General features: G+C 43.6%; 1 protein-coding gene across 1 annotated transcript in view; it reads right to left on the minus strand.

Annotated features, from left to right (window-relative positions):
- Positions 1-14,289, minus strand: part of FBXW7 (F-box and WD repeat domain containing 7) — a 222,256-nt gene extending 207,967 nt beyond the window's left edge. The window contains exon 1 of the mRNA XM_005691173.3: positions 14,202-14,289. The gene's annotated coding sequence lies outside the window, so the exon portion shown is untranslated. The remainder of the gene's footprint in view (positions 1-14,201) is intronic.

The raw sequence follows: 15,251 nt of genomic DNA on the forward strand, positions 1-15,251 counted from the left end.
CTTGCCTGGAAAATCCCATGGACGGAGGAGCCTGGTGGGCTGCAGTCCATGGGGTCACAAAGAGTCAGACACGACTGAGCGACTTGACTTTCACTTTTCACTTTCATACATTAGAGAAGGCAATGGCAACCCACTCCAGTGTTCTTGCCTTGAGAATCCCAGGGATGGGGGAGCCTGGTGGGCTGCCGTCTATGGGGTCACACAGAGTCGGACACGACTGAAGCAACTTAGCAGCAGTAAGGCAAGCTACTTAAATCACAGGTTTAAGTTTTATAATTATTTTGTATAAGGAACATGAACCTGGGAATTGCTTCCCCACGAGTCTATCTGGCTCCTTCCTTCTAACATCTGTGCAGGATGAAATCCCATGACCTTCACCTCCCACCTCAGCACTGCCAGTCACTCCTCCACTGGAGCTCAGAGGCGGCAGCACAGCAGCTAAAAGCAGAGACCACAGAGCTGATGGGTCTGGATCTGAAACCCAGGTCTGCAAGTTCAAATTGCTAGCTATGTGTTCTTAGAAAATTTTGTGAAGCTGTTTCTTCTGCCATGAAACTGGCTTATTACTACCCATGCATAGGGACTGTTGTGAGGAATAAATTTAAAAAGCAGTAAAAATCCTTGGCACAGTGCCTGACAGATAGCACACATTCAGCAAACGGTAACAATGATAATCAAAGCAATGACTGTCAACAGAAAGACAGATACCACATGCTATCCCTTATATATGGCATCTAAAGCATGACATGAATGAACTTACCTACTAAAGAGAAACAGACTCACAGACATAGACGTCAGACTTGTGGAGGAGGCGGGGAGCGGGGATGGACCGAAAGCGTGGTGTCAGTAGATGTAAACCATTGCATACAGAACAGAAAAACAATAAGGTCCTACTGTACAGCACAGGGAAATATATTCAATATCCTGTGGTAAACCACAATGGAAAAGAAAATGAAAAAATAAACATATACATACATGCATAACTGAATCACTGCTGCACAGCAGAAATTAGCACAACACTGTAAACCAACTGAACTTAAATAGAATAAAAAAAAAACAAAGGTGACAAAATAATATTCTTTTCATGTAGAGCCTATTAAAAAATCTTCCCAGTTTATTTTTTTCTCTTCCACTCATTTCTTAACTTAATATACACCTACTAGGCTGTATAAATTGCCAATATCAAGGGGATCATAGAAAAAGAGAATTACAGAAAAACATCAGCTTCTGCTTCATTGACTACACTAAAGCCTTTGACTCCGTGGATCACAAGCTGTGAAAAATTCTTAAAGAGATGGGAATACCAAACTACCTTACCTGTCTCCCATGAAACCTAAATGCAGGTCAAGAAGCAATAGTTACAACCCGACACAGAACAACAGACTGGTTCCAAACTGGGAAAGATATACGTCAAGGCTGTATATTGTCACCCAGCTTATTTAATTTACATGCACAGTACAGCATGTGAAATGCTGGGCTGGATGAAGCACAAGCTGGGATCAAGATTGCCAAGAGAAGTATCAATAACCTCAGATATGCAGGTGACACCACCCTTATGGCAGAAAGTGAAGAGGAGCTGAAGAGCCTCTTGATGAAAGTGAAAGAGGAGAGTGAAAAAGCTGGTTTAAAACTCAACATTCAAAAAAATGAAGATCATGGCACCCAGTCCCATCACTTCACGGCAAATACAGGAGAAAAAAATGGAAACAGTGACGGATTGTTTTCTTGGGCTCAAAAATTACTGCAGATGGTGACTGCAGCCATGAAATTAAAAGACGTTTGCTCCTTGGAAGAAAAGTTACAACAAACTTAGAAAGCATATTAAGAAGCAGAAATATTACTTTGCTGACAAAGGTCTGTACAGTCAAAGCTAAGGTTTTCTTCAGTAGCCACGTACGGATGTGAGAAAGTTAGCTGCTCAGTATGGACTGTGCCTGCCAGGCTCCCGTTAATGGAATTCTCCAGATAAGAATACTTGAATGGGTTGCCATTCCCTTCTCTAGGGGATCTTGCCAACCCAGGGAGTGAACCCAGGTCTGCACTGCAGACAGATTCTTTACCATCTGAGCCACCACGGAAGCCCAGATGATGTGAGAGCCGTACCATAAAGAAGGGCGAGCGCCGAAGAACTGACACTTTTGAACTGTGGAGCTAGACTCTTGGGAGGCCCTTGGACTGCAAGGAGATCCAACCAGTCCATCCTAAAGGAGATCAGTCCTGAATATTCACTGGAAGGACTGATGCTGAGGCTGAAGCTCCAATACTTTGGCCAGAGCTGACTCATCAGAAAAGACCATGATGCTGGGAAAGACTGAAGGCGGGAGGAGAAGGGGACGACAGAGGATGAGATTGTTAGATGGCATCACTGACTCAATGGACTTGAGTTTGAGCAAACTCCAAGGGCTGGCGTGCTGCAGTCCATGGGGTTGCAAAGAGTCGGACACGACTGAGTGACTAAGCACACACGTGGCAGCCAATGTTAGGCATTTAGGGGGAAGAGATACTTCTTGAAAAACGAGGAAGAAAGAACCCTTGTCCTCAAAGAACTGACCAACCAGGAAAACAGAAAAATAGAAATAACTATGTTAAGTGCTATAAAAGCCACATAGAAACCATGGGTAACCAGAAGAAAAAACATCTGATCACACCAACCAGGACAGGTTTCCTAGAAGAGATGGTAGTTAAGTCTTAGATAAGTGTTTCACAGATGAAATGAAAATAGTACTCCAGGCAGAGAAAATAGGAAGACGCAGAGACATACATAAAAGTTTATATACATGTACACATACACACACAAAAAATGCATAATATATACACTGCACACAGTATCAGTTTTTAGTTACAAGCGAAGGAAGGCAGTATTTATACAGAATCTAACTAGCAAAGTACCTTATACTACAAAGATAATAACCAAATGAGAAACTGCTTAATGATAAAGCAAGATTTCCCAACCTTGGCCCCACTGACCTTTGGGACCAGATAATCCTTAGTTGCAGGGTGCTGTCCTGCACAATGACTACACCTGGCCTCGACCCACTAGATACTAACAGCACCCCCTCACACACGCCTCCCTGGCTTGTGGTCACCAAAAGCAACCTCTGGATATTGCCAAATGGTCCCTGAGGCTACTGCTATGTGCCAGGCAGTGTTCTATGCTTCTCATTTATTATCTCATTTAACCTAACAACATAGTATCAATGAGGTAGTTTTTATTTTCCCCATCTTACAAATGAAGAAACAGAGGCCGAGGGTTAAAAAGCGTGCCCAAAAAATCACAAAACCAGCCTACATGGAACCCCACAACAGAGCTCCGGTCCCTACTATAAGCACTGTTCCGTTGTCTCTTATTCATGTCTCAGCCTTTTTCATCTGATACTTGAAAATATTTTAAATATTATCTGGAAGTAAAAACTATAATAATCCACACAAGTGTAAGTTAAATAAAAAGACTCAACCTCAACTCAGGACAAATTAACAAGTATTTTTTCAGCACTAACTATATGTATGCCCAGTACCAACTTTAGGAACTAGAGTGGTTCAAAGAAAACAAAACTACATTTATTAAGGATTTGGCTCAGGACCTTTTCAACACATTATCTCTCTGAAATCTCACAACATCCTGTGAGGTAGGTATTATCTTTTTTCTAAGAGAGGAAGCCAAGGTTCAGAATAGAAAAGTGGTCCCTGACCTAAAAAGGCTTACAATTTAATTGGAGATATAAGAAAAGTATTTTAAGACAGAGAATACCAAGTAAAATACCTCCATTAACACAGAGAAGGTGAGAAATTAAAAAAGAGCAGGAGGAAAGCTCCTTTGTGGCCTCCCTTGTGGCTCGGCTGGTAAAGAATCTGCCTGCAATGAGGGAGACCTGGGTTCAGTCCTGGGGTTGGGAAGATCCCCTGGAGAAGGGAAAGACTTACTCACTCCAGTACTGTAGCCTAGAGAATTCCATGGACAGTCCATGGGGTCGCAAAGAGTCGGACACAACTGAGCAACTTTCACTTTCAGGAGGAAAGCATATATCAATAGTTAGATTAGTCAGGGAATACTTCTTAAAAGCGGTTCTAGTATCCCCTCTTTGGAAACGAAATGGATGAGCAAAATATAAGCTGGGGAGGAGTAACACTTCTGTAAATAATGTGAAACAGAAGTGTGGGGCCTGAAAGGAAAGATGTGGGATAGCCAATTTAAGCAGTAAGCCAAGGAAAAATGGAGTAAAACGTTTGCCTTGAAACTGAAACCGAGCGGTAGCTGGAGCACAGTGAGACTAGACGTGTGCTATTAGGGTGCTCCTGCCACAAAGCCTCTGAAGCACAGCAACAGGAGCAGATGCCAAAGACCTGCAGGTGAAGACCCGCAGGTGAAGACCCGCAGGGCTGGTCAGTGGAGGCTCAGACACAGGAGGTCAACACCAAGTTTCACAGGATGAGAGACGGCTCGTCTGCTCTGCTCTTATGTATTCTGTACCCTTCAAACAGAATGTAAGTCTCAAGAGGGCAGGGATTATAACATTCTGCTCACTTAGATCAGTGCCTGGCACAGTAAGTGTTCAATGAACATCGCTGCTGAATAAAAGCAGTATTCAAAGTAGTGACATATTCAAAAACAAAGGTCACAAAGGCCTTCAGCAAAACAAAAATAACAATAATCGTGTTAATATTTATTACTCTTGCAACAATTACCATTTACTGAGCACTAACTCTGAGCCAGACACTGTGGTCCATTATCTCAACCGTCTTAACCTCTAAGAGAGAGGCACTACCATTATCATCTCAAGTTTACAGGTTCACATACTGAATAAAGAACCTGCCCCAGGTCACAAAGCAGCACAGCTGGAACCTGGGTCTGTTAACTCCAAGGCCTTCCTGTTAACTCCAAGGCCTATCTGCTCTGTCACATACGCAGAATGGCAAATACCCTTCTTACGCAAAGCTAGGGGAATGTGGCCCACGAGGGGAATGTGGCCCACGAGGGAAACCAATGAAACAAAACAAAGGAAACGCCAGCATACTCAGAAACTGTGTGTCCGCCCTCTCCTCTAGCAGGTACTGTGGAAATTTTCCCACCCTAGAATACACAGATTATCCCACACAGATTAAAACTTCAATGGTGTAAAGAATCCAGATGTTGAAAAACTAGGAACTAGAGTCAATCATCTAATCAACATTTCAAAGGGTGGTAGATAACAAGTGGTAACACCCCATGTCCACAACCCAAAGAAATAACAGGGTGTGACCTCTGACTAAGGCTGATCTCAAAACGTCCTGAGCCAGTCTCCCCAATCTGCTGCTTCCTTTCCTCCTTCGTACATCTCATGTCTCCTCTCCTACTAACAGGCCTTTACAAAACTTGGAAATCTTTTGTTTCCTAAATTTCTAATATAGTGAGTTAAAATTTCCGTATTTCCCTAATTAAAAATAAAAAAGCCTACCTATGTAATATTCAGGTAGAAAAAAATGCTCCCCACTTATTACAGCTGCATTCCGAAGGTTATATTATCAAACTCACCCAATCAATGAAGAGACCACCCATCATGCAAAAGAAAGCTAATGACCCATGTATTTATTTATATAGCCTCTGATATCACAGACATAATAAATAAACAGAAGAAATTAAACTCACTAGAAAGAATATGCTCTTCTCCCACCTATCCAGTAACCTATCCATAACCACAATTCTTTCTGAAAATGTCTAAAATGGAAAGAAGCATAACTCCAGAATTAAAACTCCAATTGCAACCACCAAAGAAAAATATTTAAAAGATTGAATTGGCTTTAAAATTAAAATATTCGTTAAATTACTTAACCAGAGATTCACTAATATATGTCAATCTAATTTCTGCATAAGAATGAGGACAAGAGTTGGCAAGAAAAACAGTGCTAAGGAACATATCTCAATCTTCTCTTTCTGCCTTCAGATTTTTTTCATACACTTATCTTAAACATACAGTTCTATTAAATAAACAAACTATGAAGACATAGGCAAACTGTTCTCAAAATAGAAATACTTTCCAAATACAAAAAACTATCAAGAAGCATTTATTTCTTGAACTGGCCAATAGAACAGTGATTCTGCCAAGTAAAGGAAAAGTTACTTCTGAAAGCTGATCCTGCATTTAATAAAAATTAAGCATGAAAAGGGAATATCCCTTCCTCCCTCTCATCATTTTAGAAAAAGGAGAAAGCTAAAAATTTAGTGAAAACAAAATCACCTAAATAAAATTCCTTCCATCTTAATTTGAGATGTACTGATACAAATAAAACTTATTAAACTTTATGATTTTTTCAAAGTTTTTTATTCTCAAGTGTTAGAGATGGACAGTTAACTGTCTTGATAACCCAATTACATGCTGCTATTTCTAAATGGACAATTTAAACCATAGTCACTTTCAGACATAATCAATAAACTATTCAAAAAAGAGTCCTTTCTAATCTAAGCACTATTGAGGTCTTTAGGGATAAATTCAAGTTCTAGTTATGTTTAAATAAGTCTTTCTTTTCTATAAATAATAAGCACAGCAATTCAGCCATTTAAGATTTTTTTAAATAAAAATGTTAATGAATCATATACTGTTTCAGATGCTTTTGAAAACACTGCAGAATTACTTCAGAATAATTTGTTAAACTCAAGGCTGAATTTAAGTGTTGGGCAATATAAAGCCTGACATTAGCCTTCTGTCTATGTTATACTTTAAAAGATCTTTACTATAGTAAGTTAACAGTCATGGGTCATCTTACTGTATGCCAGGCACTGGAAGAGCTCTGCATGTTTTACATTATCCCATTTAATCCTAACAACCCTGCGTAAGCCACGTCCCCATCAACAGGTAATGAAGTCGATAACAAAAGGCTAAGTAGCTTGTCCTAGGCCACAAAGGTAAGGAAAGCATTGCCTAACAGGTGATGACGGAGAAGGCAACGGCACCCCACTCCAGGACTGTTGCCTGGAAAATCCCATGGATGGAGGGGCCTGGTGGGCTGCAGTCCGTAGGGTCGCGAAGTCGGACACAACTAAGCGACTTCACTTTCACTTTTCACTTTCATGCATTGGAGAAGGCAATGGCAACCCACTCCAGTGTTCTTGCCTGGAGAATCCCTGGGACAGGGGAGCCTGGTGGGCTGCCGTCTATGGGGTCGCACAGAGTCGGACACGACTGAAGCGACTTAGCAGCAGCAGTAGCAACAGGTGATGAAGTCGATAGCAAAAGGCTAAGTAGCTTGTCCTAGGCCACAAAGGTAAGGAAAGTATTGCCTAACTAACCGGGCTTCTGCCTCCAGAGCATCAATGTATTTTACGAGAGAAATGAGAAGCAAATTAGCAACATGCTGCTTGTTCCAAGTATGTGTGATAGTTTCTACCGTTAGACAGTTCTAAGTTACCCACCATTATGAGTGGTGTTGGAGAAGACTCTCGAGAATCCCTTGGACTGCAAGGAGATCAAGCCACTTAATCCAAGAGGAAATCAACCTTGAATATTCATTGGAAGGACTGATGCTGAAGCTCCAATACTTTGGCCACCTGATGCAAAGAGCTGACTCATTGGAAAAGACCATGATGCTGGGAAAGATTGAAGGCGGGAGAAGGGGACGACAGAGGATGAGATGGTTGGATGGCATCACTGACTCAACGGACATGAGTTTGAGCAAACTCCGGGAGATGACAGAGGAAAGGAGGACCGGTGTGCTGCCGTTCATGGGGTCGGACATCACTGAACGGCTGAACAACAACGTTAGTGGGGCAAGTCCTTCTCAGACCTAGAGATGCTGTGCAAATGTCTATTACTACCCCCTAACTGCCTGAAAAGCATGCCATCCTAAAAGTCTCACTAAGAGACATACTTTCTTCCAAAAACAAACCAGCAATTTGTTTTGACACTTCACATCTGGCCTAACATATATTGATGGGTTCAGTAGCTTGCCCTATGGTGAATCTCTCAGAAGGAAGCCCAAGTGATATTAAAAACACTTTGCCCCACTATCTTTTTAATAGTTCCTAAATTCCATAGCAGCCATGAAGGAGCATCCAGCATGACTCGTGTGCACAGACACACACACAGCTCATGCAACCTCCTACCTAAAGCCACCAGATTTCCAGTAGCCAACCTTCAGCTGGGAAAAAAAAGGGCAGAGGCGAAACAGCAAAGAAACAGAAACCGCACAATATCTGACTGAGCTACAATCTATCCCTTAGGTGAAGGGGAAGAGAGCAAAACACAAGATATCAAGCAATAATATCTCTTGCACATTCTGTTCATTACTTTTCAACATCCAGCATTGCAGGAGAATACAACACAAACACATTTTCTTCTGTTAGCTTACAGTTTTAGAGAAATCAATTGTTACTCAAAACTTTCTAAGGGAACATTTTAGAAAAACCGCTATACGTTCCGTCACTCAATATCCAGATCAAGCACAGATACTCCCTCAAATATTTCGCAATTCTGACAACAGACTAGGAGGAACTGCTATCTATACATGTGTGTAAACGCGTAATTATTAGAAAATATATACCCCATAGTGTTCAGAAAAAATCAAGCAGATTTAGAAAACACTCTAAACCTGTTGTAAAAGGGATCAGGATACAGTATCAATGAGGTATCACAAGAAAGTAGCCAAAATCTACTACAGTAAGGCATCAGACAGACTGGCTTGACACTGGGTGGGGAAAAGACACAAAGTAGAAATGTTTAACAGCAGGAGTCCACTATTTGGAAACAACTTTACTCATCTGTTGGTAATGACACTTCAGCTACAAGTAAAAAAAAAATATATATATATATATATATACTTCCCTCGACCACTGAAAGTGTCACCAATATAGAATATTTCTATTTGGAATATTTGCAGATAGGAGACAGACACCTTGTGTCTTTTAAACTGCCACTAATCCTTAAGCTTGAAATAAAAGGAAGACTTTCAAAAAGAGCAAAGAAACAATCCTCTCCTAATGAACAAGAAAGCAACCGTCACAGTGACCTTCTTTCTGAAAGGTATACTAAAATTGTCAGGCTGTGTGAAATTGTCAGACTCCTTTTTTAAAGGAAGAGGAACTGAAGTTATCAATTATATGTAGAAACATTATGTAAAGTAAAAGCAGGTTTGAAACTAAAAAGTGGTCACTACTGCAAGAATAATCCCTTGCCCTGCCTGAGATAAATAAGTCCTATGAAACCAGGGTGAAAATACACCACCATGCAATATTAACAAACGAAACAAAAGTTTTTACATTAGCTATGATGCAACACTGAACAAAATGAACTGTCCTTTCTAAACAACACATTTGAGATTTATTTGTTGGGTGAATCTATTAACCCATGCTACATTTAACCTTAAGAACACAGCAAAACTTTTTAAAGTACACAATTCAGTGATTTAAGTAATCTGTTAAGATCTAATACTTGAAATTAACAAAAATTGGGGAGCCAGTAATTCTACCCACTGAAGGGCATTGCAAAAGGTCACCAAAGCTTTAAGAAACAGAAGGGTCAAACTTTAACGATCTTAAGGTTTGACTAGCACTTTCACCTGATTCAAACAAACCATGAACAATTCTAATTTTCCATCTAAAGTAAATGCTCTACAGCTTATTTTCAGAACCTTTCAAAATTATACTCACAAGTGTCTTCAAGGATACTTCAGAGACGCTTCTGGCCCCGATATACAGTCAGGGTATCCCCATATGGCACCTGACATGCTATGGCATCTTTGAACGAGAAGCCCAGCAGTCCCTACTCTTTAGGTGCACCTCTTTACAGACGGCATTGCCTCCGCTCCTCGGCCCATAGGCTTCAGCACTGCGGAGGCAAAAGGACCTTTGAACAGAAGACTCTGCAGAATCATTTAGACAGCCTCCAAGAAATACATCTCATTTAGAAAACAGAGACCAGCTAAAATAGCCAGCCCCAGCTATGTAGTGGAAGGAAGCTCACACTCCGCATGTTAGTGGACTTGGCAGTGTTTTACACCAGGGATCCGTCAACTACCAGCCAAACCCAGTCTACCTGGTTTTTATGTATACGGCTTTATCAGAACACAGTCACACACATCCACTTACATTTTGTCTGTGGCTGCGTTCACACTTCAACAGCAGAACTGAATCTTTGCAACAGAGACCATATGGTTCACAAAATCTAAACTATTTACTAACTGGCCCTTCACAAAGAAAAGTTTGCCAACCCCTCCTCTGCACAATGAGATGCTGGAGGGAAACACAAGGTTTCTCCAAGAACCACCTTCAAGTACGCGAACTGGGCTGCTGCTAACTACATGTGGGCTTGGGATCACCCAATGTTTAAACACACACACACACACGACTCTTTTATTCATCCCAAATGAGTCCCAAAGCTGCTAAGGCAGAGCACACTGCCTACTATGAGCCCCATCTTCCCCACTGTCTTTACTAGTAGATCAAGTCAACACAAAAAGGCCCTTTAAAGTTCATCAGAACATGACTTCATCTGCAGAAAAAATGTGGAAACTAGAGGGTGAGAAGAGAGGGCACACACGGCACATATCCCAAGTCCTGGAGCCACCTCAGATGCAGCGCCCCGCCTGCACAGCCACGGCCATTCCGACTGCTGCTCTGAGGGAGAGGCCAAAGAAGCTACGAAGACGGTGACCAAACTAAGGAGTGCAAAAACGCGCGATAATGTATGTCCTACCTCATAATCCTTAATCTTTGTGAGACGCTGATGATGCTGTGCTGTGCTCCGTAGCATCTGCCTCTTATGAGACCCCACACACTGCAGCCCACCAGGCCGCTCTGTCCATGGCACTTCCCAGGCAAGAGTACTGGAGTGGGTTGCCATTTCCTTCTCCAGGGGATCTTCCTGACCCAGGGGATCACACTGCGTCTCCTGCGTCTCCTGCATCGGCAGGTGGATTCTCTACTACTGCATCACCTGGAAAGGCCTTGTTAGAGAATACCCTACATGCAACTTTCACCACAAAAATTTTAAATATTTTTAACTTCTTAAAGATCAGTCTTCCAGTGTCTATAAATGCTTCGAAGATGTCTAAATTCTTTGCCAAGTTGGTTTTTGCTTGTTTTTTCATAGAAAGGTTTTTAAGGCATTTGCAGCACACAGTGCCAACACAGGGATATCCCCTCCACTGTATGGGCACAGAGACACGCGCCAACTGCTGCAGGGGAAGCAGCCTTCTCTGCCGGCTACTTTTAGCACCACTTCGTCATGTTAAAGACCAAACTTAGGGTAGCAATGAAAGGCAAACTTTTAAAAAGATGAATTGGATGAAACAGATCTGTCCCTTCTTGTGTAAGTTCCTTAAGAATGAAATTTTATATATTCTTCTGAACTTAGTCTCAAAGGACCTATACAGCCTATAAAAAGCTTGTTAGCTATTTCAAAGATAATCATACACCCTAAGACTGAACCGGTGGCCATGTTTAAAGGTCATTCCTTCCTTTTCAATTTCAACTCTCGTTCACTTCCAGTCTCATCCGTTCTTTGTTCTTCCTGTATCTTTGCTAACAAACTCCCCTCCTCCCAAGTAAATGTACCCATTTTTCGGCTCATTCTCTCCATAAACACTATAGAGAAACCATAGTACTTAACAATGACTCCCAGTTTTCAGCATATTACTCATTTTACTGTTTTGAAACGGCATCGGTATTCAACTTTAAAATTTAATGTCCAAAACAAAGTCCATTGCCCCATTTTTTAATTACTCTTTATAAAAAACCACTAGTACCGTACTAACATATTGGGAGCATCTTCCTCACTCTTGCATCTGTTATAGCTCTTCAGTTGACTGTGGTGTAAACATGTTAGTTCCCTAGAACACTAAATCCTAATCCAGGTACAATGCCTCTTGGCCTAAAATACAATTTATCCTCAATGGTCTAAAACTACCCTCTCAAAAACACTACTCTCAATTCATTCTTCGGACTGTAAACATGTATCCACACAAACTGGCCCTAAACCTACTCGACAAATTCCCGCTGTATTCCCGTAAGTTAACTTCCTAATTATATTGGTCCCTCACATCCTCCAGTTCCAAGAGTTCAAAACACTTTATCTCCACCTGCTCTTTTCTTCCTACAAAAAAAAAACACCTTCCCCTGACTGAGATACTCCAGTATGGTCCAACATCCACATTTCTCTAATGAAATTTGTACAAATAAATTAACATCTATAAGGTACCAAACGGCAGCCAACATAGTGGTCATGGATGGAAACTAGTCCATTTTCCCTTTCCTACAATTCTGTGCAAGTTTCACTGCCTCTGACACCCAGACACAAAAGCATCTCAAAGGCAGGGACCCCCAAATATTTTGCTGTTTCTTTGCTACTCAAATATGCAATAAAACATTACCATGATTTTAAACCAATGAGTAGTCAAAACAATACAAGTCTTAAAGTTGTAAACAACTTGATGGAGTATAATCTACGCTCAAATTAGTTTGTTGCTCTGTCCTCCTTTCCTCCCCACCAAAAAGAGCCTATGCAAAACTACATTTCTCTTCCCCCATCTTTGTACAGAATGGAATACATGACTTCCTCAAGGTCACAAAACAACAGATCTAGACATTCAGTGCTGACTCCACATCCAATATTACACACACTGCTCAATATTTTGATGTCAGGATCTATTTAAAAGAGAATTTAAGACTTCTAGCAAAAGCATAACAAGAACAAGGCATACAAAGAGAAACAAAACACCTGGAGAAGTTCCAGAGGAGGGCAAAGTGACGATGAGGATGGAAGAAATTATTCTCAGACAGACAAAAAGTCAGGGAAGATGATGGTAAAGAGAAACAATCGACATCTGCGAAGCCAAGCAGCAGCCAACACCGTGGGCATGGATGGAAACCAGCCCCTTCTCCTTCCCTACAATTCTGGGCAAGTTTCACTGCCTCTGCCGCCCAGACACAAAAGCACCTCAAAGGCAGGCACCCCCAAATATTTTGCTGGAAAAGATGAACTCCAGCTTGTTCTAGCAATTCTTAAAACACAGATTTGGGATGTGTCTTGAAACTTGAGACAGGTTTGGGAGAAATAAATGAACCGTTACATAATTCAGGGGCTAATAAGCCTGTAGAATTCATTTCTTCAAAAGAGAAACAATTCAGGATGAAAAGTGTTTCGAGAAAGTTGTTAAAAAGATCCTGAATGAAAAGAGCATAGATAACCGCATTTCCACAAAGTTTCTACATTCATTCCCACTAAGCCTCTCTCAGCAGTGGCTTCAGAGAGTGTGAGTTCATACAGCTGTTTGGAGGGGCCCTAATTCTTAGTACTGCCTATGTTCTGTTAAATAAAATTCCACCGTATGCTTATGGTCTGTACAAATATATGAAATGTTAATTACTTTCCTGCACCTTAATTTGGCACACAGAGAGGATACCTAAATTACAAATAAAAGATTTTACAGACTTCACTTTTAAAATAAAGGAAGAGGAAAAACATTCTCCTTCAAAGAATTAAATATCAGAAGTTTCTCCTCACTGTACAGAGAAGCATGAGATAAATAAGCAAAGCTTCAAGTCATCAAGTACAACATATGCTACTAAAAAATAAAGCACTTAAGGAAAAATTTAGTAACTTTCATAAACTGGTTAAAGTACTAAATTCTCTTCCCCAAATCAGTTGCGATTCATAAGAACTCAATTTCCTGAGTAACTGCAATCTGTTAGTGTCCTCCGGATACACAGGAATTACACCCAGGAAACGAGAAGGTAAAAAAAAATAACTCCTATACCAGTTGCTCCTGAAATGAAATCTCTCAAAGAAGACTGACCAAAAAAAGTTTTACTTTCAGGGGTTCACAGAGTCAGAGGTTCCCACGTGGGAACCCAAATGAGTTGCCCAGGGCCAAAAACTACAGCGCAGTTTCCCACCCGGTGTACCAGGAAAAGAGATATGACAGAGATGTCCTTTGTGCGCACATAGACTCCGGCTTCCTCAATTTCCTTTTGCTAATTACTGGCCAGAAAGGTGCAAGTGTCCACTCTGAAGACAGACAGAACGCCTCGAAGAGAAACCTGTGTGTATCCCTCGTACCCAGCGCTAAAGGTCACAAAACACAGGGCTGCCGGATGCCTCTCCCGGCAGCGAGGACTAAGGTACCCCTCTCATCTACACACTCCCAACACGCCTGGAAAACACTGGCCAAACTCCAAAGGACGCCCCAGCATCCTCCCCATTTCTATCCCCTACTCCCCTTCCCGGGGAACTCACACTTTAGAGAAGAACCGGCGGCGCTGAGAAAGCGGGCTGCTTCCTGCCCTCCTCGGGACCGAGGCGGCAGCTCCGGCGCGTTGCTGAGCAAGAAGCGGGGCTGGGATCGCCAAGCCGGGCGGCCACCTGGGTCTCTTCCGCGCGGCTGGAGCAGAGGCGGCAGCGGCGGCCCCGCTTACCTCCTCTTTTCCTCTTCCTGGGTCTCTTCAAGCTGGGTCTTCTGCGCGTCCCGGGCCACTTCTCCCCGACAGTCCCGTTTGGGAGGCTCCGGATTTTTGACTTATAAAGTTTCTTCTGGGCGGAGGCTGCGGCCGGCCCCCCGGGTCCCCCCCGGCCCCGCCGCCCTCGGGGCTGGGGCAGGGAGGGGGCTCTAAGAACTCCTCCCGGAGTCCTGCCGAGGAGCCGGGGGGCCGGCGACGGGCCGAGAACGGAGACCCCCCGAGGGGGCAGAGGGGCGGGGGAGGGAAGGGAAGGACGGCGGCGCCGGTCCCGCTGTCCCCGCCGCCCCGGCCGCCGCTTCACATCGGGGTCCCCGCCCCCCCAGCCGGGGGGCGTCTGCCCGGCGTGGAGCCCCGGCTCATGCACTCCGCGGCGAGATGCTACGGCCCCGGGCGGGTGGCCGAGGCGGCGGCGAGGTGGGGGACCCGGCCGGCTCCGCTCGGCGCCGCCCCCGCTCCCGGCTCCCGCATGTGTCGCTGCGGCTGGGACCCCCGCCCTCCACCTTGGGGGTCCCTCGCCCCGCGCCCCGGGACCAACAGAAGCTCCGGCCCCTCCTCAGCGTTCTCTCCCCGCGGAGCAGCCGACTAGTCCCGGCCCAAGGTAGCCACCTCCCTGCCCCCCAGCCACCGGCTCCGGCTCGGGCTCCGGCGTGTGCAGCCGCGGCTGCCGGCCGGGAAGGTGAGGGGGGGAGAAGAGAGGTGGCCGCGGCTCCCGCCGGCCCAGGTCAGGGCAGAGGTCCTGGCGGCGGCCGGTGCACGGGCGCTGGGTCTCTCAGATGCTCCCTGGCTCTCACGCTCGCGGCGGCGGCGGCGGCGGTAGCGCCCGGAGCTC

Source organism: Capra hircus, chromosome 17 (assembly GCF_001704415.2).
Source record: "Capra hircus breed San Clemente chromosome 17, ASM170441v1, whole genome shotgun sequence".
NCBI lineage: Eukaryota > Metazoa > Chordata > Mammalia > Artiodactyla > Bovidae > Capra > Capra hircus.